We start from the raw sequence: 23783 nt of genomic DNA, 5'->3' as shown, positions 1-23783 counted from the left end.
GCCATGTTCTATGTGATGTGGATAATTTAGAAGAATAAGATATGGCTCCTGCCCTCCAAAAACTTACAATCTACTTGGGCAGAGAACATGACATAAAAAATATTATGCAAATAATGTAAGAATATAACAAATTACGAACTATAAATATTAAAGTAGTCACAAGCACTTTACCACTTAATAATCACGCTCATATTCAATTTCTAAATTCTTAGCTTCTCCCTGAGTACCTTTTCCTCTACCTGAGTAGAGACTCTTGGGGGCTCAAAACTATGCTACTCAAACACCACATCTGTGAGGACTCTGTCACCACTGTCTTCAGATGCTTGTATTAATACCTGAGAGTGTAGTACTAGCACCCAGAGCTATCCAACCTGTCCAGCTAGCTCCATGGGCAGGAAATATCTGCCTTTGCACGGTCCAAGAGCCAATTTAACCCTGTCTACCAACAACTCAGTGTAAATCTGAAATCAGTGCTCAAGCTCCACATTTAGATGCCCTTCCTCTCTCATATTCCTCTCAAGTATTCTACCCCCAATTCAGGGACTTGACTGAATACTGTTCTGGAAAACAATTATTAAAACATCTGTCTTGGGAGGATCAGGGATTAATGATGGAAGATAGACACATGACTATCTGCCTTCTCCCAGAGATTTCAATCCTAACAACTCTGAATGCCAGAGTTCTTTGGGGCAGGGAAAATAGTGAGATTTTATTTAGGGGCTTGAGAGGCTTCTAAAACTTGAGCTGGGCCATGAATAATGTAAGCTACTTGAAAAGATATCCTCAGAGTTTTACATGGAGCCTTATACATAGTAGGTGCTTAAACGATTGCTGAATCTAATTTGTTGATTAACAATAGTATGACCACATCTGTGTTAACAAAACATTTTCTTGAGAGAGATTGGAAGAATTTAGTTAGGTACGAGGAAGAAATTCCTTGCAGGGGAAAATACATGAATGGCAATGTGGAAGTCAAGAATGGATAGAACATATTTATGAGACAGCTGAAAGAAACTTTTATAATATCAACTGAGAGTGAATATTATGGAGTAGTGAGAAACATAGTTGGATTGATTAGATAATGTTAGATTATATGTATGAATTTGTTTATAATTTATTATATGATATGAATTTATATTTGATATGATAGGAAATGGGGAGCAATTGAAGGTTTTTGATCAGGAAGTGATGTGATAAAAACAGTCTATTGAAATACTTCAACAGATTTGTGATGTCAACAGTATGGGTACTTCTTTCCAACAATATTGATAAAAACTTATCTCTGCCTTTTCTTCTCTTGTCCATGTCCTATCATAAATTCTTCATAAGGGATCAATTTAATGTGTTTAAAGGCCTTTCTTTGGGTCTTTTAAAAAAAATCTTTTGGCATTTCATAGGTACCAGTATAATAGTTGGGCTGTTCATCTGTCCCTTACTCTTTTATATGACCTGGCTACATCCTTTTCTGATCTGAAATCTCTTATGTGATATCTTTTATCTCGCTTCTTTTATCTCCATCGTAACTGGTGCTATGCTGCCACCTACTTGTGGCTACCATATATATATATATATATATATATATATATATATATAATATATATATATATATATATATATATATATATAATATATATATATATATATATATATATATATATATATATATATATATATATATATATATATATATATATACACACACACATATATATATATATACACACACACACACATGTATATATATATACACGTATATATATATATATATATACACACATATATATATATACACACACACACATGTATATATATATACACGTATATATATACACACATGTATATATATACACGTATATATATGTATACACACAGAGATATACGTAAACACATATTTCTGCTGTCTTTTGGTTTACAATAATTTTTATTCTTCAGAACCTGTGGTTTTGATTTATAGCTATATGACATCGTAGGAATGATAATAGTGTTGAAAATGTAGACCTTTCTTTCTCATAGAAGGTTTGGATCACTGAAAATGCTGTGCAATTTTGAAATGCAGTCTAGTCTTCTCTTTTTCTCCTATTCAGTTCTGGTCCCAACTCATTGTCTATATTTGCTGGCTACTGCATATCATAGTCTGGACAATTATCATTTTTCATCCACTTAGTTTTTCTTTTATGGATTGTAAGCTGAAGTCCTTTGAATGGTTGTAGATCTCATTCAACAGGACCGGCAGTATCTTATGGCTTATGTGATATGACGAGCATAATAGCATCCCAAAATAGGAGCATCTGGAGGACCTTATAGTCTATAGGGGTTCCCTTCTTATGTTGAGACTCTGTAATTCTCCATTGCAGGAACAAGCACCTTTGATGAGCATATATCTTCTTGGTTTTTGTGCCTGGCTTGATAATCAAAGAGTCCAACAATTATCTGGTTGGATTGTTTAGGCAATGTTGTATGATCATGACATAAGTAAGGGTGTCATCTTGTTTGAGGAAAAACTTCAAAAATGCATTTTTATCTAAAGAAGAAAATGTTTTATAAATCTGTGCTTTTCAGCCAATTATGTGATTTTAAAGATAAAGAATAGTTTACAAAAGCTTACTTGTTCTTTTTCATATTTTCATCAAACATGCGTAAATCATTCTAATTTTTTATCATAATAGAAAAATAGGGATACAGCATTTATGTCTGTTTCCTTGCTTTTAAAAAAGATACAACCTGTGATTTTCTCTCAATAATTCTCCTCTAGATATTTGAGCATTTGATTCAACAATGAAATTGAAATTATGTGGCCTACAGCATGGATTTCTTCTATGCGCACTTGGTTTGGTCCAATGTCCTTATTATCTTTATCTCTGTTAATGTTATTTCCACTTCCTTTCATTTAGTGTAACAAGAACTGAGATGTTGAAGAGTCTTAATATAGTGATTTCATTGTTATTGATGAGAAAAAATAGTTTGTCATAGAAATATTGACAAATGTTTCATTTTCTTTAAGTTTGTTATCCAGTAAGTTTCATCTTTAAATGCTTCTGTAATGACTTGGCTTAATTGAATTTCACTCCAGGTTTTCTACAAACATTTTTCCTCCATTGCTTTTCTTTATTTGGAAGCATAATATTATTCATAAGATCATAGTTCTCCTAAATAAAGTTTTAGAAATGAATTTATATTCTAATCTAGTATTTCCCTTGATAGCCATGTCTCTGTCTGACCAGTTGATCAACTATTTGCTGGTAGAAATGGTAACTGGAGTCTTTTGGCTTTCTTCTTGTAGATTGCTTTACCTCAGTTAAGCTTCTATGGGAAAAAAATGATAGTTTATGCTACCGGGACAATTTTGGATTTATCTCTGTATCCCTAGCATGGTGCACAAGGCCTGAAACATAGGAGATACTTAATGAATGCTAGTTGAATGAATGAATGTTTGGATAGACCCTGGATTTGTTGTAATTGCATACTGTTTCTTTTCATCTTTATACTTTCCTGTAATTGAGCATTGATTTTGACAGGTTCATACTTTTATTGAACACACATAACTAATTCAACAACAACTCCCCCATTAGTAACTAGATGTTTCCTTTAAAACTGTGACAAATTTAATTTTTGGTGATGGTCAGTGGTGGCTATGTCCAATACCTTGTGACTCTTTCTTCTTGAAGAAAGTATTTATGCTATGTAGAACTATGAATACCATGTAGTCTACAGGCCTTTGGCATTTTCCTTGTCTTAATCCTGAGCTGCATTTTCTAAAAAAAATTTCATAATGTTTTTGTATGACAACCTTTGCACTGAAGGCACAGATCAAGTGTCATGTGCTTTTCAAAGGAGTTTACCATTGTCATGGGGGTAGGGCTATGTTCAGCACAGAGTCTAAAGTCATAGAGATTCTCCATAGATGAATAGTGAAGTTCTCCATATGTTTTTAGATGACAGCTAATTGTACCAAAACCCAGAACAACACAGAGCCTCCTAAATGAGATCCCTACTTACTTAAAAGAGTTCACCCTAACTATTCACATACAAAACAAATCTGAGCCGTCAAATTTGACACCACCATCTTGGGGCTACTACTGTGTTCAGTCATCATGGGACCCAGAGGATAGCTACTGTAGGAGCCTGGATCAAGTTCTATATATTGAAGACATCACAGGTCTAGAATGAAACAAAAGGATTTAAGTTCTGGGTCACCCAAACGGCAATGGAGAAGTGAATGATAGATGTGCCTCCCAACGAAGAATTGTATGGAAGAAGCAGTGTAAGAGATAAAATTTGGCAGCCATTTTGTCTTCCCTCTGACTCTTCCATCCTCTAGGCTAACCTTTCTCAGTTCCTTTGTCAGATTCTCAAATGGTATGGGTTTTGAGGTTCTTTGCCATGCCAGGTATTCTTTTCTGAACACCGTCTAGTTTATCAATGTTCCTTCTAAAATGAGATGCTCAGTATTGGACATATTAATTCAGATTGGCTTGACCAGAGCAGAGTACAAGCAGTACTTTTCCTTTCTTCATCTGGGAATCATTGATCTTATAATGTAGCCTATAATTGCATTATTTTTTAAAAATCTTGTTGAACTAAAAATAACTTCAGTTACAAACTAGTAGAACTTGATGGTTTCTAGTTGATTATGTAATGATAACTGTTTGATTTACCTAACTAGCTTTATCAAAATTATCATTACTCCTAAATGCTTTCAAATATTTAATAAAATGTATAGAAAACTAAAGAAAACCCATTATATGAAATTCTTTCTAATTTATCTATGGCTACCTATAGCAGGTGCCTATGGAAGACAGAAACTTGATTCTGTTATTCCAGCTAGAAATAAACAATTCAAGTATTGTGGAAACACAATCAGGATAACACAAGATTTAGCAGCTTCTACATTAAGAGACCTTAGGGCAAAGGAGATAGGATTACAACCAAGAATCACCTACCATAAGGTCCTCCAGATGCTCTTATTTTGGGATGCTATTATGCTCGTCATATCATATAAGCCATGTTACCTCTGTTGAGGAGGTAAAATGGAAAAACAAAAAGTCATTTTGAATATTTAGTTTAATTTGTTGCACTCATGCAATGTCTCTGGATGCTATGCAGCAGTCAGGCTGCCTTGCCTCTTTTAGTCTGGCAATATAAATTCAGATTAATCACAGAAAAGAGTTATGATTTCTTCTGTTTGGGATGACACATCTATGAAGGAACTAAATAAAGGCATCAACAGAAGAGCCACATTGTCACGACTGGGGGATATGACGTTGGTCAATGAGAAAGGACAGATTTCCACTGAATGTACTTCCTTACTGACATGCATTAACATCTCAACAAAAAGCAGCACTACAGACCACAAAGACAGACCCGAGAGTGTAATTTAGGTTTATTTCCATTCTTGATTTTCTCCGCTGTTAACTCACTGCATTCTATGCAACTGTAACAATAGACAGGGCTACTGTTCAGTAAGCTTTTTCTAAATAAAGTTTAGTAGGATATAGTTGATGGTTAAATCATCTTGTTACATGATTTTGCTAATATCTGACTTCACAGAGTAATGGCTAAGACCAAATAATTCTGTTCAGTGTCCTATGACCTCTGATACAGGCACATTGGAGACAATACAGAAGGGTTCAAAAGGCATCAGGGACCAATTACTTGGTTGCTGATGCTTGTTAGAATATCATCATTTCCCAGCCTAGCTGGTATGTTCTCCTGCGTCTTAGACCTCTTAGCATCTTTTAGTGTAGCTCTGCCTGCAACTCTCCCTGACAATATACAGAACACAAAGCAACAGAAACAGATGCAGGGGAAAGCCACCCAGATAATCATATTCTCCAGAGCTGCCCAGCTCTGTCACACCAATGTCTCATCTGGCTCTCTTCCTTAATCAGCTGACAGCATAATTAATTCTATAAATACCAGTTCTACAATATGAGATCAAGTGTAGGCATACTGATCCAGAAGCAAAGGCTACCTTGATTAAGACTGTTTATAAATGGCCTCAGAGGGAGAGACAATGGTGGCCTCATCAGAGCGATTGGTGATACTTGCTATCTTCCTGACTGTGTTAACAGAGCCAGAATATGTCACTGGTGAAGCCTATTTTTAACAACAATCTTATGATCACTTGAGCTTAGAATTATACATTCAGAGCAGGAAGTGACCTTAGAGACTTTGGGCAACACAATCATTTTACATAAACCTTAAGCCTAGAGAAGTTAAGGGCATGAGTAAGATCACAAAGGAAGCGGCAGAGCCAGGATTTATAGCCAAGTACTCTTCAAGTACAGCACTCTTTCCAATTTTAACACAAGGCCCAGCTAGTTCCTTTAGAAAATAATGCTGAGTTATTGAGCAAAACCTTAAAATGATTAAAACCACAGAGGTCTATTTTGATGCAAACACAATTAGATTTTGCACCTCTCGAGGTACTTATAAAGTATTTTATAATACCCTTATCTGTCTTATCTGCTCTCTAAATAGAAAGCACATGAGGGCAAGGATTAAACTTTTTTTATGTCAACAATTGTTTAACACAATGTTCTGCACATAAATGCATCTTGAATCATAAAATGGTGGAATCAAAAAATCTCAAAGTTGGGAGGGACTTCAGTGGTTATCTAGTCCAATTTATACAGAATGGAATCACTCTAAAAACACACAGAGAAAGTAGTCCAGATTAAAGACCTGCAAGGAAAAGGGAACCCATCAGCTCTTGAAGTATCCTATCCCAGTTTTGGACAGGTCTCATTGTTAAGAAGTATTTCTCAAGGGGTGGAGCCAAGATGGCAGAGTGAAAGCAGTGACTTGCTTGTGAGCTGTCCCCCAAACCCCTCCAAATACCCATAAAAAATGGCTCTAAACAAATTCTAAAGCAGCAGAACCCATAAAAAGACAGAGTAAAAAAATTTCCAGCCCAAGACAGACTGGATTGTTGATTGGAAAGGCATATTGCTCCAGGTGGGGAGAGGAGTGCAGTTTGGCATGGGTACGCAGGCTGCAGGGAACCTGGAGCAGGCCTCAGAAGACTGAATCACAGGCAGCTGTGGAAGTTTCCAGACTCCTCAATCCATGAACACCAAAGACAGCTTAGAAGGTCAGTGGGAAAAGTCTGTTTCTGAGGTGCTGAGAGAGGAGCTAGGTCAGAGCCAGCTCCAGAGTGCAGAGTGTGGGTGCCTGGGCTTTGACTGCATTCTGAGCTTTTGGCCCACAGACTGAGGGGGAATCAAGTGGCTGATCAGAGGGAGTCAGCAGGGATCTCTTTGCTGGTGCTGAGGCAGAAATCTCTTGTTTTTCCCTTGCTTGGATCTGGGTCACAGTTCTGGGTGGCAGTCCTGGGGTGAAGAAGGGCGCTGGCACAGTGGAGCTTGTAGTGGTGGTGAAGAGGAAACCCTCCTCACAGTTCCAAGAGAGAAAAGACTGCTTGTGGCTGGTCACTCAAAGACTGGGGCACAGGCCAGGAAAAGAGTAAACACCTTGACCCTTATCATACTACCCTAGAAGAACTGAAAATTTACAGGTCCCTAGAAGTATCTCTGAAAACAGCTATACAAACCCCTGAAGCTTGGGACAGTACATTCTCCACGTTGGAAGCAGACTCTTACTTTAACAAAGAGTTTAAAACTCAAGTAGTTGGCTGGGATCATGAGCAAACCTCACAAAAAGAGTCAGACTATATTATCTTACTTTGGTGACAAAGAAGATCAAAACATACAACCAGAAGAAGACAACAAAGTCAAAGCTCCCACATCCAAAACCTCCAAGAAAAATATGAAGGCCTTAGAAGAGCTCAAAAGGGATTTTGAGAAGCAAGTAAGAGAAGTAGAGGAAAAACTGGGAAGAGAAATGAAAGTGATGCAAGAAAATCATGAAAAACAAGTCAACAGCTTGCTAAAGGAGACCCAAAAAAATACTGAAGAAAATAACACCTTAAAAAATAGCCTAACCCAAATGGCAAAAGAGGTCCAAAAAGCCAATGAGGAGAAGAATGCCCTAAAAAGAAAAATTGGCCAAATGGAAAAGGAAGTCCAAAAGATTACTGAAGAAAATACTTCCTTAAAAATTAGAATAGAGCAATTGGAAATAGTGACTTTATGAGAAATCAAGACACAGTAAACAAATCCAAAAGAATAAAAAATTAGAAAACAATGTGAAATATCTCATTGGAAAAACAACTGACCTGGAAAATAGATCCAGGAGAGAGAATTTAAAAATTATTGGACTATCTGAAAGCCATGATCAAAAAAAGAGCCTAGACATCATCTTTCAAGAAATTATCAAGGAAAACTGCCCTGATATTTTAGAACCAGAGGGCAAAATAGAAATTGAAAGAATCCACCAATCTCCCCTGAAAGAGATCCCCAAAGGAAAACTCCTAGGAATATTGTAGCCAAATTCCAGAGTTCCCAGGTCAAGGAGAAAATATTGCAAGCAGCCAGAAGAAACAATTCAAGTATGTGGAAACACAATCAGGATAACACAAGATTTAGCAGCTTCTACATTAAGGAGACTGGAGGGCAAAGGAGATAGGATTACAACCAAGAATCACCTACCCAGCAAAACTGAGTATAATCCTTCAGGGGAAAAAATGGTCATTCAGTGAAATAGAGGACTTTCAAGCATTCTTGATGAAAAGACCAGAGCTGAATAGAAAATTTGACTTTCAAATACAAGACTCAAGTGGAACATGAAGAGGTAAACAGGAAAGAGAAATCATAAGAGACTTATTAAGGCTGAACTGTTTACATTCCTGCATGGAAAGATGATATTTATAACTCATGAGACCTTTGTCAGTATTAGGGTAGTGGGAGGGGAAAAATTATATGTATGTATAGATAGATAGATAGATAGATAGATAGATAGATAGATAGATAGATAGATAGATAGATAGAGGGCACAGGGTGAGTTGAAGATGAAGGGGTGATATCTGGAGAATAAAATTAAGGGTGAGAGAGGATTATACTAGGAGAAGGAGAAAGGGAAAGGTAGAATGGAGTATGTTATCTTGCACAAAACAAGAAAAGGTTCTTATACTGGAAGGGAAACAGGGGAAGGTGAGAGGAAATGAGTGAATCTTATTCTCATAGGATTTGGCTTAAGGAAGGAATAACATACACACTCAATTGGGTGTGTATCTATCTTGCCCTACAGGAAAATAGGGGAGAAGGGGACAAGAGAGCAGGGGATGATAGAGGAAGGGCAGATTGGGAAAGGGGTAATCAGAAGGAAGTACTTCTGAGGAGGGACAGGGTCAAAAGAAAGAATAGAATAAATGGGGGGCAGGATAGGATTAAGGGAAATAGAGTTAGTTTTTCACAGCATGTCTACTATGGAAGTGTTTTGCATAACTGCACATGTATAACCTATATTGAGTTGCTCGCCTTTTCAATGAGGATGGGTGGGGTGGGAGGAAGGGAGAAAATTTAAAAAGATTTTTTTAAAAACACATGTTTGAAAAAAAAATGTTTCCACACGCAGCTGAGAAATAAGAAATACAGGAAATTAGGTACAGAAATATGTCCTGCCCTACAGGAAAATAGAAGGGGAAGGGGATAAGAGAAGAGGGGGAGAGCTAGAAGGGAGGGCAGACTAGGGGAAGGGGTATTCAGAATGAGTGCCATCTTGGGGTAGGGGTAGGGGCAAGATGCAGTGAAAATTTGGAACTCAAAATCTTGTGGAAGTAAATGTTGAAAACTAAAAATAAATAAATTTATATATATATATATATATATATATATATATATATATAAAAGAAGTATTTCTTGATATCAACTCAATTTGACTTCTTTGAAATTTCTACCCATTGTTCCTGGTTTCAGCTGTCTGGAATCAAACAGAGTAAATTTAAGCTCTCTTGCACACAGAGAGAGGGCTTTAAATACTTGAAGACAGTTAACATGTCCTTCCTGAGTCTTCTCTTCCTTAAGCTGAACATCTTTACTTCATTCAAGCAATGATTGTACTGTCAGATGATAAGATCTGAGGAAAGCAGAATATGGTGAGAACCATCTCCTTGAATTTTTTTAAGCTAATCTGAACAGTTAATGATTATACCTGCGAATGTATAGGAAAATTTCTTTGTGTATTCAGATTATGATCAACATTTGTTTTTGTATAATCTATATAAACCCACTAAATTTCACCCCTAATAAAATTGCCTAATTAAGGGAACTCTCAGAGATTAGTAAAGTTTTCATCTTCTCATTAACAACAAATTATTTATTTTCTTTGGTGCTAAATTGACTAAATTAGACATTTTGACATGTCATCATAATTTTACACCCTTATTTTTGTTTTTTTCCCATCTAAGTACCCACATATTTGTGTTCATTCTCTTTCCTTTTTCATCTTTTTGACAATTTAAAATTTTTATTATTTATTTAAAATTTTCTTTCTTTTTAAATTTTGAGTTCCAAATTCTCTTCCTCCCTCCCACAACTTTCCCCACTCACTGAGAAGGCAAGCAATATGATATCAATTATACATATGAAATCATGTAAAACATACTTCTATATTAGCCATGTTTTAAAATAAAAGCAAGAAAAATAAAGAAAGTGAGGAAATTATACTTCAATTTGCACTCTGAGTTCATCAGTTCTCTTTCTGGAGGTGGATAGCATTTTTTTTTTTTATCGTGAGTCCTTTAGAATTGTCTTGGATCATTGTATTGATTAGAGTAGCCAAGTCTTTTGCAGTTGATCATTATTACAACATTGCTGTTACTGTGTACCATGATCTTCTGCTTGTTCTCACTTCACTTTGCATCAGTTCATTTTGCCATGTTCTTCTGAAATGACCTTCTTCATTATTTCTTATGGCACCTTAGTACTCCATCATGATCATATGCCACAACTTGTTCAGCCATTCCACAATTGATGGGCATCCCCTCATTTCCCAATTCTTTGCCACCACAAAAAGAGCAGCTACAAATATTTTTGTACATATAGGTTTGTTTTCTTTTTTTAAAAAAAATTCCTTGGGATACAGACCTCATAGTGGTATTGCTGGATCAGAACATGCACAGTTTTATAGCCCTTTGGGCTTGGTTCCAAACTGTTTTCCAGAATGGCTGGATCAGTGCACTACTCCCCCAACACATCTAACAACACACTACTCTACCAACAATTCATTAGCATATCTATTTCCCCCCAAACTCCTCTAGTATTTCTTATTTGTGATAGGTATAACGTGGTACCTCAGGCTTGTTTTAATTTGCATTTCTCTAATCAATATAGTATTTTTCATATGACTATAGATAGTTTTGATTTCTTCTTTTGAAACCTGACTGTTCATATTCTTTGACCATTTATCAATTGGAGGATGTCTCTTATTTTTATAAATTTGACTCTGTACACACATACACACACATACACACACACACACACACACACACACACACACACACACACCCCATGACAGATGAGACCATTATTAGAGGAACTTGCTGTTAATTTTTTTTATTACTTCATTGTCTATGGTACCTTTTAGTAAAATGTAGTTGCCCTGATTATCCCTTTTAATAACATCTAATTTTGCTTTTATCTGAGATTGTGATTGCTCTCCCTGACTTTTTAAAAGTTTATCTGAAGCACGTTAGATTCTTTTTCAGCACTTTACCTCTGTATGTGTTTTTCTGTTTAAGTGTGTTTCTTGTAAACAATTATTTACTTGTTGGATTCTGGTTTATAATCTATTCTGCTATCCACTTCTGTTTTATGGGTGAGCTCATCCCACTCATGCACAGTTTTATTACTAAATATATATTTCCCTCCATCCTGTTTTCTTCTATTTCTTCTCTTTTTAATCCTGCTCCTCCTCAAAAGTCTATTTTGCTTCTAACCAATGACTCCTTTTATCTGTCCTCCCTTTTTTTTTAACCTCCCCTTTCTCTTATCCCATTCCTTCCTATTTTCCTATTGTGTAAATTACATTTCTATACACAACTGAGTGTGTATATATATTCTTTCCTCTTTGAACTAATTCTGGTAAGAGTTTATCTGTGGGTAGGCCTTTTGGTCTTTTCTATTTTTATTTCTTCTAGCACCTAGCCTGGGACTTTGCATAAAGTAGGTCTTCAGTAAACAGTTGTTAAACTGAACCAAATTGTCATTTGAGACTCTAGGTTTCTAGAAGTGGGGGAATTTAGCCTTCCATCTTGCCTATACTTTCCACATGTAGCATATTCTGCTCTACTCAGTAAACTCCTTTGGCTCCCTATGAGCTAGAGAATCAACTGTTTTCATCTTTATGTTACCCTTTCACAATGTCTATTTCTTGTATAAGGTTTGTAACCTATTTAATTATCAATATAGTAGCACATGTATATCACTTACAAATAATTATATATATGTATATGTGTTCATATACATACATACATACATACATACATACACATTGAGGGATTATGCTCAGTTTTTTTTTTTCTGATTGGATGAATGATCAAAAAGGTTTGGAGACCATTGGCCTAAATAAATGGTTGGTGGTAGAGATACATCTCTAACTGTGCAGATTACCCCATATCTCCATGCCTTTTCATCTTATACGTCTTATTCTTAATCCTAACCTTATAGCTGAACTCTACTTTGATATGAGGCCTTCTTAGATTTGTTTGCTGTTCAGGGTTGGTTGGTCTTCTTCCTGTCCTCAAGATATTATCTGATTTAAGTCACTGGTTTTGAGTTATAACCATCTTTTAACACTCCTTTTTGGTAGCTTTTATTCTTTTTTTCTGGGGGGGGGAGGCGTTCCCAAGTTTATTGGAAAGAAAGCAAAAGTAAATATTAAACAGCTCTTCTTGGTGTTTTGAAGTTCATCCCAACCGTGAGCTAGGTAACTTGCAGGTTGGACAAACTGCCAAAGTCCAGGAGTTTCAACATTTCTTTGGTATCAGGGTCCTCTTTAATGATTTCCTGATCCAAAGCAGACACCTCAGGGGTATAGTTGTCCCTCCTTTCTCTTTCCTCTTCCTGCAGTTTGATGGAGATACCTCTCACAGGGCCTCTCTGAATCCTCATCATCAGATGAGTGACATAGCCTGCGATCTTGTTGCAGAGCTTCTTGCTGGGGATGATGGCGAGCTCCTCACACACACGCTTGTTGGTGTGGAAGTCATTGCCTGGGCAAGTGTAGTCCTTCTCGATGATGACTCGCGCTGCCTTCTTCACGGTCTTGGTCCAAATGCGACCCATGTTGGCTCTGGAGGATGAAGTCTGGTAGCTTCTTGTTCCACCCCCTCCCATACCCCAAGACTAACTTGTCTCTCTCTATCCCTGTCCTTCCTTCCCCCATACTCAAGGTCTTTGCGTATCCTTGCTATGAACAGGACTAGTTCAGACATCACAGTCAGGTCTTTGTGATGTCATGGTTTAAGTACACTGGTGGCCCAAGTTGCTTGAAGTATCTTGGTGGACCATCTGGTTGTGCTGTTCCTTTACATTCAAGTCTTGACAAATCCTGTCAATTCCTGTGCTGTTAGTCTCCTGCTATAAGAAACATGGTAGGTAACATTTGGGCATCATACTATTTCAGGGAAAATGAATATGTTTGGTGTTTAAAGTTTAGATTCTTACTTATTATTTATTTATTCTGAGATGTGTTCATTGATAGCAATAGTTCAGTATGACCATGAAAAAACCTATGGGAAAAGAATTTTAGTGTTAAGGTAAATTTTTCTTCCAAGCTGAATTTTTAATTCACTGCTAGTATAGATCTAGTAATTAATTTGAACACAAAGATAGCTATGGTATAAAAGAAAGGACAGATATTAATTTGTTTCCCTGATCATGGAACATCTTGGAAAGAGAGGACATTTTCTCAAAAGATATTCTAGCATGTAAGAATATATTGAGCTTTTTTCTTGTGTCCAAGGAGAGCATGTGGGTCTGAATAATTATTCAGGGTAAGAGACATGTTATGACATAAAAATTCACCATTGCATGGGGACTTTGCTAGTTGATGCATTTATTTACTTCCATTAGTGTTATTTTTATCTATGGACTTGATGGCATGTACCAACTCCCCTGGTCCAGTGGCATGGGGTTGCCTGTCTAGAACCTCCGAGTGTGTTTCTCTTCTGAGAGAAGTGTGAATCCTTTGAACTTTTCTGGGATGGGAATAAAAGGTTTTTCTGTATCTGATTGTTACTTTTAGTGTTTATGTAGGCTATGGAAATCTTGTTACCTACACCTAGAATCACAGAATTTTAGAATATGAAGGGATGTCAGTGGATATCTAGTCTGACCCATACCAGAAAATGATCAACATCATAAGATACCTGAAAAGTAGTCAGGCATTTGATCACTTTCAAGGAGCTAATATAATACTTTCTGAGGCAGACCATTCCATTTTGGGAAAGTTTTGACAGTTAGTAAGGTTTTCTGGATCTGAAGCCAAAATTTGTTTTTCTTTTAATCTAGACTTTAATCAATTCTAAATACATCTAATTGTATAGTTGTTTGCTCCATATCTTCTTTTCCTATCATAACAGAATCATATGTTTACTGAATGATTTATTAAACTCTAGGTAAATTCTATCTCTAACATTCCTCTGATCTATACTTTTAGTAATATTGTCAAAAAGGTTAATGTGACATGACCTGTTTTTGATAAAGACATGCTTCATTATATTTTTGATGTCACTAATTCTTTTCCTAAATTTTAACTATCTCCTTATGATCCATTCTAAAACTATCCTAGAGATCAAAGTCAAACACACTGGCACATAATTTGCAATATTCTCTTCCTATTCTTCTTCCTCTTCTTTTTCTTTTTTGAGGGCAACAATGTCAAAACAGCTACATGTAAAGCCTCAAAGAAAAATGAGATTTGGTCTCAGGACCAAAAAGAACTCCTGGAAGAGCTCAAAAAGGAAATTAAAAATCAAATAAGAGAGGTAGAAGAAAAATTGGGAAAAGAAATCAGAGTGATGCAAGAGAATCATGAAAAAAGTGTCAACAGATTGATAAAGGAAGCACAAAAAATGGAAAAAGATGTACAAAAATTCACTAAAGAATACAACTTTTTAAAAAGTAGAATTGGCCAAATGGAAAAGGAGATACAGAAATTTATTAAAGAAAAGAACTCCTTAAGAAGTAGAATTGGTGAAATGGAAAAAGAGGTACAAAAGCTCACTGATTAAAATCATTCCTTAAAGGTTAGAATTGGGCAAGTGGAAGCTAAGGACTCCATAAGACACCAAGAAAGAAAAAAAATTTCAAAAGAATTTTTAAAAAATGGAATGAAATGTGAAATATCTCATCAGAAAAACAATTGACCTGGAAAATAGATGAAAGAGAGATAATTTAAGAATTATTGGACTACCTGAAAACCATAATCAAAAAACCAACCAAACAGATTTCAGACATAATATTTCAAGAAACTATTAAGGAAAACTGCCATTATTTCTTAGATCCAGAGTGTAAGCTATAAATTGAAAGAATCTTTCAATAACCTCCTGCAAAAGATCTCAAAATGAAAACTCCCAGCAATATTATAGCCAAATTTGAGAGAGAAAATACTTCAAAAGCAACCATAAAGAAAAAATTCAGATACTGTAGAGTCACAATCAGGATCACACCCAATTGACTAGCTTCCACATTAAAGGAGCAGAGAGCTTGGAATATAATATTCTGGAAGACAAAGGAGCTAGCATTACAACCAAGAATCAACTACCCAGCAAAACTGAGTATAATCCTTCAGGGGGAAAATGGATGTTCAATGAAATAGAGGACTTTCAAATATTTGTGATGAAAAAAAGATCAGAGCTAAACAGAAAATCTGATTTTCAAATAAAGGATTTAAGAGAAGCATAAAAAGGTAAACAGGAAAGAGAAAACATAAAGGATTGCATAAGGTTAAACTGTTAACATTCCTACATGGAAAGATGATACTTGTAATGCTTAAGAACTTTATTACTATTAAAACAGTGAGAGTATACATAGACAGAGGGCATGGGTATAAGTTGATTTTGATGGGATGATATCCAACATATCTCTTCTTCAAATTAAGGAGTAAGAAAGAGGATTGCACTAGGAGAAAAGGGAAGGGAGAGGTAGAATGGGGTAAGTTATCTTACATGAAGAGGGGTGAAAGACCTATTACTGCATAGGGAAAGATGGAGGGGTGGCAGGCAATAACTGAGGCTTACTCTCACCAGAATTGGCTAAAATAGGGAATAACATATACACTCAGTTGGGTATAGAAATCTTACCCTTTAGGGAAGGAAATATGGATATAGAAGGAGAATGGATTGGGGGAGGTGGTGATGGGAAGCAAAACACTTTTGAGGAGGGACAGGGTGAAAGGAGAGAGAGACAGGATAAACAGAGGGAAGAATGGGATAGAGGGAAATACACAGAAATAATCATTGTGAAGATGAATGGGATGAACTCATATATTAAACAAAAGTGAATAGCAGAGCAGATTGAAAACCAGAATCTTACAATGTATTGTTTACAAGAAACACATTTTAAGCAGAGAGATACACACAAAGTAAAGATAAGGGGGCCAGAGCAGAATCCATTATGCTTCCACTGAAGTAAAAACAAAGCAAAAAAGCAGGGATAGCAATCACAGTCTTAGGCAAAGCAAAAGAAAAAACAGATGTAATTAAGAGATAAGGAAGGAAGTTAAATCTTGCTAAAAGGTACTACAGATGATGAAGTAATATCAATACTAAACATATATGTACCAAATGGTAAAGCATCCAGACTTTTAAAGGAGAAGTTAAATGAGTTACAGGGAGAAATAGACATAAGAAAAACTACAATAGTGAGAGAACCTCAAATTTCCCTTCTCAGAATTAACTAAATCTAACAAAAAAATTAACAAGAAGTTACGGAGGTAAATAGAATTTTAGAAAATTAAGATACGATATATCTACAAAGGAAATTGAATGGGAATAGAAAGGAATATACCTTTTTTTCTTAGTGGTACATGGCACCTACACAAAAATGTACAATGTATTATTAGGATATAAAATTTCCACAATCAAATGCAGAAAAGCAGAAATGTTAAATACATCACTTTAGGATCATAATACAATAAAATTATTTTTAATAAAGGACCATGGACAGTTAGATTAAAAATTGATTAGAAAGTAAATAATCTCATCTGAAAAAAATGAGTGGATCAAGGAACAATTCATAGAAACAATAATTTCATTAAAAAGAATGACAACAATGAGACAACATATCAAATTTGCAGGATGCAGCCAAAGCAGAACTTAAGGGAAAATTTATATAACTAAACACATACATCAATAAAATAGAGAAAGAGCAGATCAATGAATTAGGCATCCAACTTAAGAAAAAAACTAGAGAAAAAATTTTTAAAAACTCCCAATCAAACACCAAATTGGAAATCATGAAAATCCAAGGAGAAATTAATGAAATTGAAAGTAAGAAACCAATTGAATTAATAAAAATAAAACCAGCAACTGGTTTTGTGAGAAAAAAACAATAAAATAGATAAACCATTGGTTAATTTGATTTAAAAAAAAAAGAAAACCAAATTACCAATATCAAAAATGAAAAGGGTAAATTCACTAATAATGAAGAAGAAATTATAGCAATTATTAAGAACTATTTTGCCTAAGTATATGCCAATAAATCTGACAAGCTAAACGAAATATATGAATATTTACAAAAATATAAATTGCCCAGATGAACAGAAGAGGAAATAGAATACTGAAATAATCACATCTCAAAAAAAGAAATTGAATAAGCCATCAGTGAACGCCCTAAGAAAAAAACCCGAGGTTCAGATGGATTCACAAGTGAATTCTGCCAAACATTTAAAGAAGAATTAGTTTCATTACTATATAAACTAGTCAGAAAAAAATAGGCACAGAAGGAATCCTACCAAATTCCTTTTGTGACACAAATATGGTGCTGATACATAAACCAGGGAGAGTAAAAACAGAGAAAGAAAACTATAGACCAATTTACCTAATACATGTTGATGTAAAAATTTTAAATAAAATATTAGCAAGGAAATTACATTACTATATTACAAAGATTTTATATTGTGACCAAGTGTAATTTATACCAGAAATGCAGGGCTGGTTCAATATTAGGAAAACTGTCAGCATATTTGACCACATCAATAACAAAACCAACAGAAATCATACGATTATCTCAATAGATGCAGAAAAAGCTTTTTACAAAATATAGCACCCATTCCTATCAAAAACATTAGAGAGCATGGGAATAAATGGAGCTTTCCTCAGAATGGTAAGTAGTATCTATCTAATACCATCAGCAAACATTATATATAATGGCAATAAGTTACAAGTGTTTCTATAAGATCAGGAGTGAAGCATTTATGCCCATTTTCACCACTATTATTCAATTTTATTCAAGACATAATAACTATGCCAATAAAAAAGACAAAGAACTTGGAGGAATTAGAATGGGCAATGAAGAAACAAAACTATCACTAGTTGCAGACAATGTGATGGGATGCTTAGAGAATCTTAGAGAATCAATTAAATACTAGTTAAAATAATTCACAAATTCAGCAAAGTTGTAAAATAAACCCGCATAAATAATCAGCATTTCTATACTCCGCCATCAAAGTTAAGCAGAAAGAGATAAAAAGAGAAATTCCATTTAAAATAATTGTAGACAATATACAAACCTAAGAAATGTATACACAATTGCAAAACATCACATCTACAAAATTGGAAAAATATTAATTGCTCATAGGTAGGCTGACTCAATATAATAAAAATGACAATTCTACCTAAATTAATCTATTTATGCAGTGCCATACCAATCAAACTATCAACAATTATTTTATTGAGCTAGAAAAATAACATTGATATTGAACAAAAGATTAAGAATATCAAGGGAATCAATGAAAAAAATGTGAAAAAAGTGGCCTATCCCTACCAGATCCCAAACTGTGTAATAAAGCAGTAATCATCAAAATGATCTAGTACTAGCTAAGAAACAGATCAGTGGTGGATCAGTGGAATAGATTATTTACCCAAGACATTGTGGCAAATGACCATATTAATCTAGTGTTTGATAAACCCAAAGATCCAAGCTTTTGGTATAAAAACTCATTATTTGACAAAAACTGCTGGGAAAACTGGAAAATAGTATGGCAGAAACTAGGTACAGACAAACACCTTGCAGCATATAACAAGATAAGGTCAAAATGGGTACATACTGTAAAGGTGATACCACAAGCAAATTAGGAGACCATAGAATAGTTCACCCGTCAGATCTATGGATAAGGGAAGACTTCAGGATCAAACAAGATATAGACAGCATTATGAAATGTAAAATAAATAATTTTGACTATATAAAGTTAAAAAGTTTTTGTACAAACAAAACCAATGCAACCAAAATTAGAAGGAAAGCAGACAACTGGGGAAAAAATTTATATAGCATGTATCACTGATAAAGGCTTCGTTTCTGAAATACATTGAGAACTGAGTCAAATTTATAAGGATACAAGTTATTCCCCTATTGACAAATGGTCAAATGATATAAACAGGCAGTTTTCAGACAAAGAAACCAAGGCTATGTATAGTCATATGAAAAAATGCTCTAAATCACTGTTGATGAGAGAATTAAAAATTAAAACAACTCTGAGGTGCCACCTCACACCCATCAGATTGGCTAATATGACAAAAAGGGAAAATGATAAATGTTGGAGGGGGTGTGAAAAATTGGAACACTATTGCATTGTTAGCAGAGTTATGAACTGATCCAACCATTCTGGATAGCATTGGTACTATGTCCAAAGGGCTGTAAAACTGTGCATACCCTTTGGTCCAGCAATAGCACTGTTAACTCTGTATTCCAAAGAGATAAAAAGGGAAAAGGACCCATTTGTACAAAAAAATATTTATAGCAGCTCTTTTTTTGTGGTAGCTAAGAATTGGGAATTGAGGGGATGCCCATCAATTGGGGACTGTCTGAATAAGTTGTGGTCCATGATAGTAATGGAATATTATTGTGCTATAAGGGTAATTTCAGAAAAACCTGGAAAGACTTACATGAACCCATGGGTTGGGGTGGGGTTGTGGTTGTGTGGTTTGTCTTCTGTTCTTAAAGAGGACCATGACATCAGGGAGATGATGACATGACTTGCAATTGACTTTGATTTGAGTGAGGGATGGCTGTGCAAAGTCACCAGCCTCACTTTCTTCTCCAGAGCCATTTGAGTCCAGTGACCAGATATTGATCGGGACAACTGGAGATGGCCCAGGATGCATCATGAACTGATACAAAGTGAAGTGAGAAGAACCAGGAAACCATTGTACACAGTAATATTGCACGATGAAGAACTGTGAATGAATCAGCTATTTTCAGCAATATAATGATCTAAGACAATCCTAAAGGACTTACAATGAAAAATGCTGTTTGCCTCCAAAGAAAGAACTGGTGTTGTCTGAATGCAGACGAAGCATACTGTTTTTCAGTTTCTTTTTTTGTTATAGTTTTCTTGCATAAAATGACTAATATGGAATATTTTACATGATTGCACTTGTATAACCTATATCAAATTGCTTATTATCTCGGGGAGGGGGGAAGGGAGAGAAGGCGGGATAGAATTTGGAGTCAAAATTTGAAAAAAAATGTTAAAATTATTTTTGTATGTAATTGAAGTAAAAATAAAATATATTTTTAAAAAGAGTGAAATAAAGCCTTTCTCATATTTAAAAAAATAACTGTAGAGAATATAAAATATTTGAGAGTCTACCTGCCAAGACAAACCCAGGGACTATATGAACACAACTACAAAACATTTTTCATGCAAAGTCAGATCTAAACAATTGAAGAAATATTATTTGCTTATGAGTAGGCTGAGCTAATATAATAAAAATGAAAATTCTACCTAAATTAATTTACTTAATTAGTGCCATACTAATAAAAAAAACCCCAAAAAATAATTATAGAGCTAGAAAAAATAATAAAATTCTTCTGGAAAAACAAAAGAATATCAAGGGAATTCATGAAAATAAATGTGAAGGAAGGATTGCCTAGCCCTACCAGATTTCAAACTGTAAAATAAAGTAGTAATCATCCAAACAATCTGGCACTGTCAAAGACATGAAGTGGAGGATAAGTGGAATAGATTAGGCACACAATACACAGTACCAAATGAGTACACTAAGCTAGTGTTTGATAAACCAAGGACCCAAGCTTTTGGTATAAACATTCACTATTTGACAAAAAAATTGCTTGGAAAGTGGTATGATAGAAATTGGGTATGGAAACATCTTGTACTGTATACCAAGATAAAGTCAAAATGTACATAATTTAGACATAAAGGGTTATAGTAGAAATAAATTAGGAGAGCAAGGAATAGTTTACTTGTCAGAGCTATGGATAAGGAAATTTGTGACTGAACAGGAGATGGATAGCATTATGAGATATAAAATAGATAACTTTGATTATATTAAATTAATTTTTTTTTTGCACTAACAAAACCAATGCAACCAAGATTAGAAGAAAAGTAGAAAGCTGGGGAAATTTTTTGTATACTGCAAATGTCTCTGATAAAGGCCTCTTTTCTCAAATGTGTGGAGAAATGAGTCAAATTTACTTGAATACATGTCGTTCCCCAATTGATAAATGTTCAAAAGATATGAATAGGCAGTTTTCAGATGAAGAAATCAAATTTTTCTATAGTCATATGAAAAAATGCTCTAGATCACTATTGTTTAGAGAAATGCAAATTAAAACAAATCTGAGGTGCTTCCCCATACCTATCAGATTGGCTAATATGATGAAAAAGGAAAATGATAAATATTGGAAGGGAAGTGGGAAAATTGATACACTAATACTCTTTTGGTGAAGTTGTGAACTGATCCAACCATTCCAGAGAGCAATTTGGAACTATGACCAAAGGGCTATAGTAATGTGCATACTCTTTGATCCAGCAATACCTCTTCTAGGTCTGTATCCCAAAGACATCATTAAAAAGGGGAAAAGGACCTATTTGTACAAAAATATAGCAGCTCTTTTTGTGGTGGCAAATAATTGAAGGGATGCCTATCAATTGGGGAATGGCTGAATAAGTTGTGATATATGATTGTAATGGCATGCTGTTGTGCCATAAGAAATGACAAGCAGGCTGATTTCAGAAAAACCTGGAAACACTTGAACTGTGGCAAAATGAAATGAGCAGAACCATGAGGATGTTGTACCAAGTAACAGCAATATTGTAGGATGATCAACTGTGAATGATGTAGCTATTCCCAACAATATAACAATCCAAGACAATTCTGAAAACCAAAATGGAAATAGTCCATTAAAGAGCCAATTCAAAATTTCATTCTTGTGTTTCCCATCTTCCTGAACTGACTTCCACAGAAGTTTAGTCCGTGCATTCTCTCTCCTTCCTCTAAACTAGAAGTATCAAATACTTTGTGTAGTCTCAGTATAGCCCAAACCAGATTAAAGGTCTAGAAGCTGTTAACTATTTTGCTCTTTTATAGTGAGAACTCCAGCTGATGTCTGGGTAATTGAAGTTTCCAATTAATACTAAAGCATGTCTCCCTTCCAGGCTCATCACCTGTTATCTGGCCATCTTTTTTTTTTTCTGTCACCATTGTCTGTAGTATATCTTAATGACAAAGAACTACTTCTGGTGCTCCCTCCATTGATCCTCACGAAAAATGTCATCCACTCATGTTTCTCAACTGTGGTTCCTAGATTTCCTCACATTCACACTGCTTCTTTCTGTACAAAGAAGCTTTACCTATTCTGTTTCTTTTGAATAAATCATTCCCATCCAGAGGAACGGTCCAGTAATAAGTAAACATCATGCCCCCAAGTCTCAGTGACACCAATGATGCCCAATTAGTCTCATTGCATAGGAGCTCTAGTTCATCTTGCTGCTTCAACGTTAGACATTTGAGGCCATGGGTTCTACTCCTGGCTCCTTTATTGGATTTTGTCTTCTGGGAATTTCTGTGAAAACTGAGACATGAATTGTGCTTGGAAATTTTCCTATAGTAAACTCTGGGTTGCAGAGTAATGAGCCAAAAAGTTTTGTGGGAGCCTGGTCTCTGTTAACCTGAAGCTTTGGGGGATGCCTGGCTGTGAGTTATGCATAAAAAGAGTGTAAAATAAAATAGATCCTTTTTAAGGTCCTTTCCAGCTAAAACAATGAATGAATCAATGGCTTCTAAGTCAGATGATTTCAGTCAGATGATTTCAGTTCTAATTGACTTCAATTTCTTCATTTATGAAGAGTTGAGAATATCACCACTGTGCCTGTGTTATAGGAGCTTTCCTAAAATTAGACTGAAGAAAAAATGTAAAGATGTTCTTTTGAAATAGGTGTTTTATAAACAGAAGTAGTTGTTATGACATATTGTTAAATGTGTGGTAGCATATTTTAATAAACAAGACAATTTCTTCAAGTCTCATTAGTTATCTCACCAAAAATTAATTGGATCTGTTCCAGTTTGCTATACCCCAACTGCTGAGACATATCCAATTTGTTCCTGGAGATATGAAGACAGGTATATTTGTGCCCATGATGTACACTTGCTCACATATGAACCCAGAAGTGATTTAGAGTGTTCCCAGAATCATGGTTGTCTGCCTGGGCATGGAGAGACCTATTTGAGAGATCTTCTGTGAATGCTGGGCAGCCTGAAAAGTCTGGAGAACCATAATAACTCACTTTTACAGGGTACTTTATGAACATAGTCTCATTTTGCCCTCACAATAACTTTGTAAGAGAGGTAGTTCAAGAATTGTTTTTGTTATTATCCTCATTGAAAGGTGAGGAACCTGATCTTAGAGGCTAGATGACTT

The 23783-nt window shown here is 35.2% G+C and overlaps 1 protein-coding gene and 1 pseudogene across 1 annotated transcript in view; one reads left to right on the top strand and one right to left on the bottom strand.

Moving 5' to 3' along the window:
• The window catches only part of GRXCR1 (glutaredoxin and cysteine rich domain containing 1), a 123148-nt gene that overhangs the window by 41445 nt on the left and 57920 nt on the right, over window positions 1–23783 (top strand). The window lies entirely within an intron of this gene.
• Window positions 12475–13184, bottom strand: LOC110210584 (small ribosomal subunit protein eS17 pseudogene; annotated as a pseudogene).

The sequence above is a fragment of the Phascolarctos cinereus genome, unplaced genomic scaffold (assembly GCF_003287225.1).
Source record: "Phascolarctos cinereus isolate Bilbo 61053 unplaced genomic scaffold, phaCin_HiC Scaffold_9;HRSCAF=440, whole genome shotgun sequence".
Classification (NCBI taxonomy): domain Eukaryota; kingdom Metazoa; phylum Chordata; class Mammalia; order Diprotodontia; family Phascolarctidae; genus Phascolarctos; species Phascolarctos cinereus.
The sequence above is the reverse complement of the archived record's forward strand: the minus strand, read 5'-3'. Positions and strand labels throughout refer to the sequence as shown.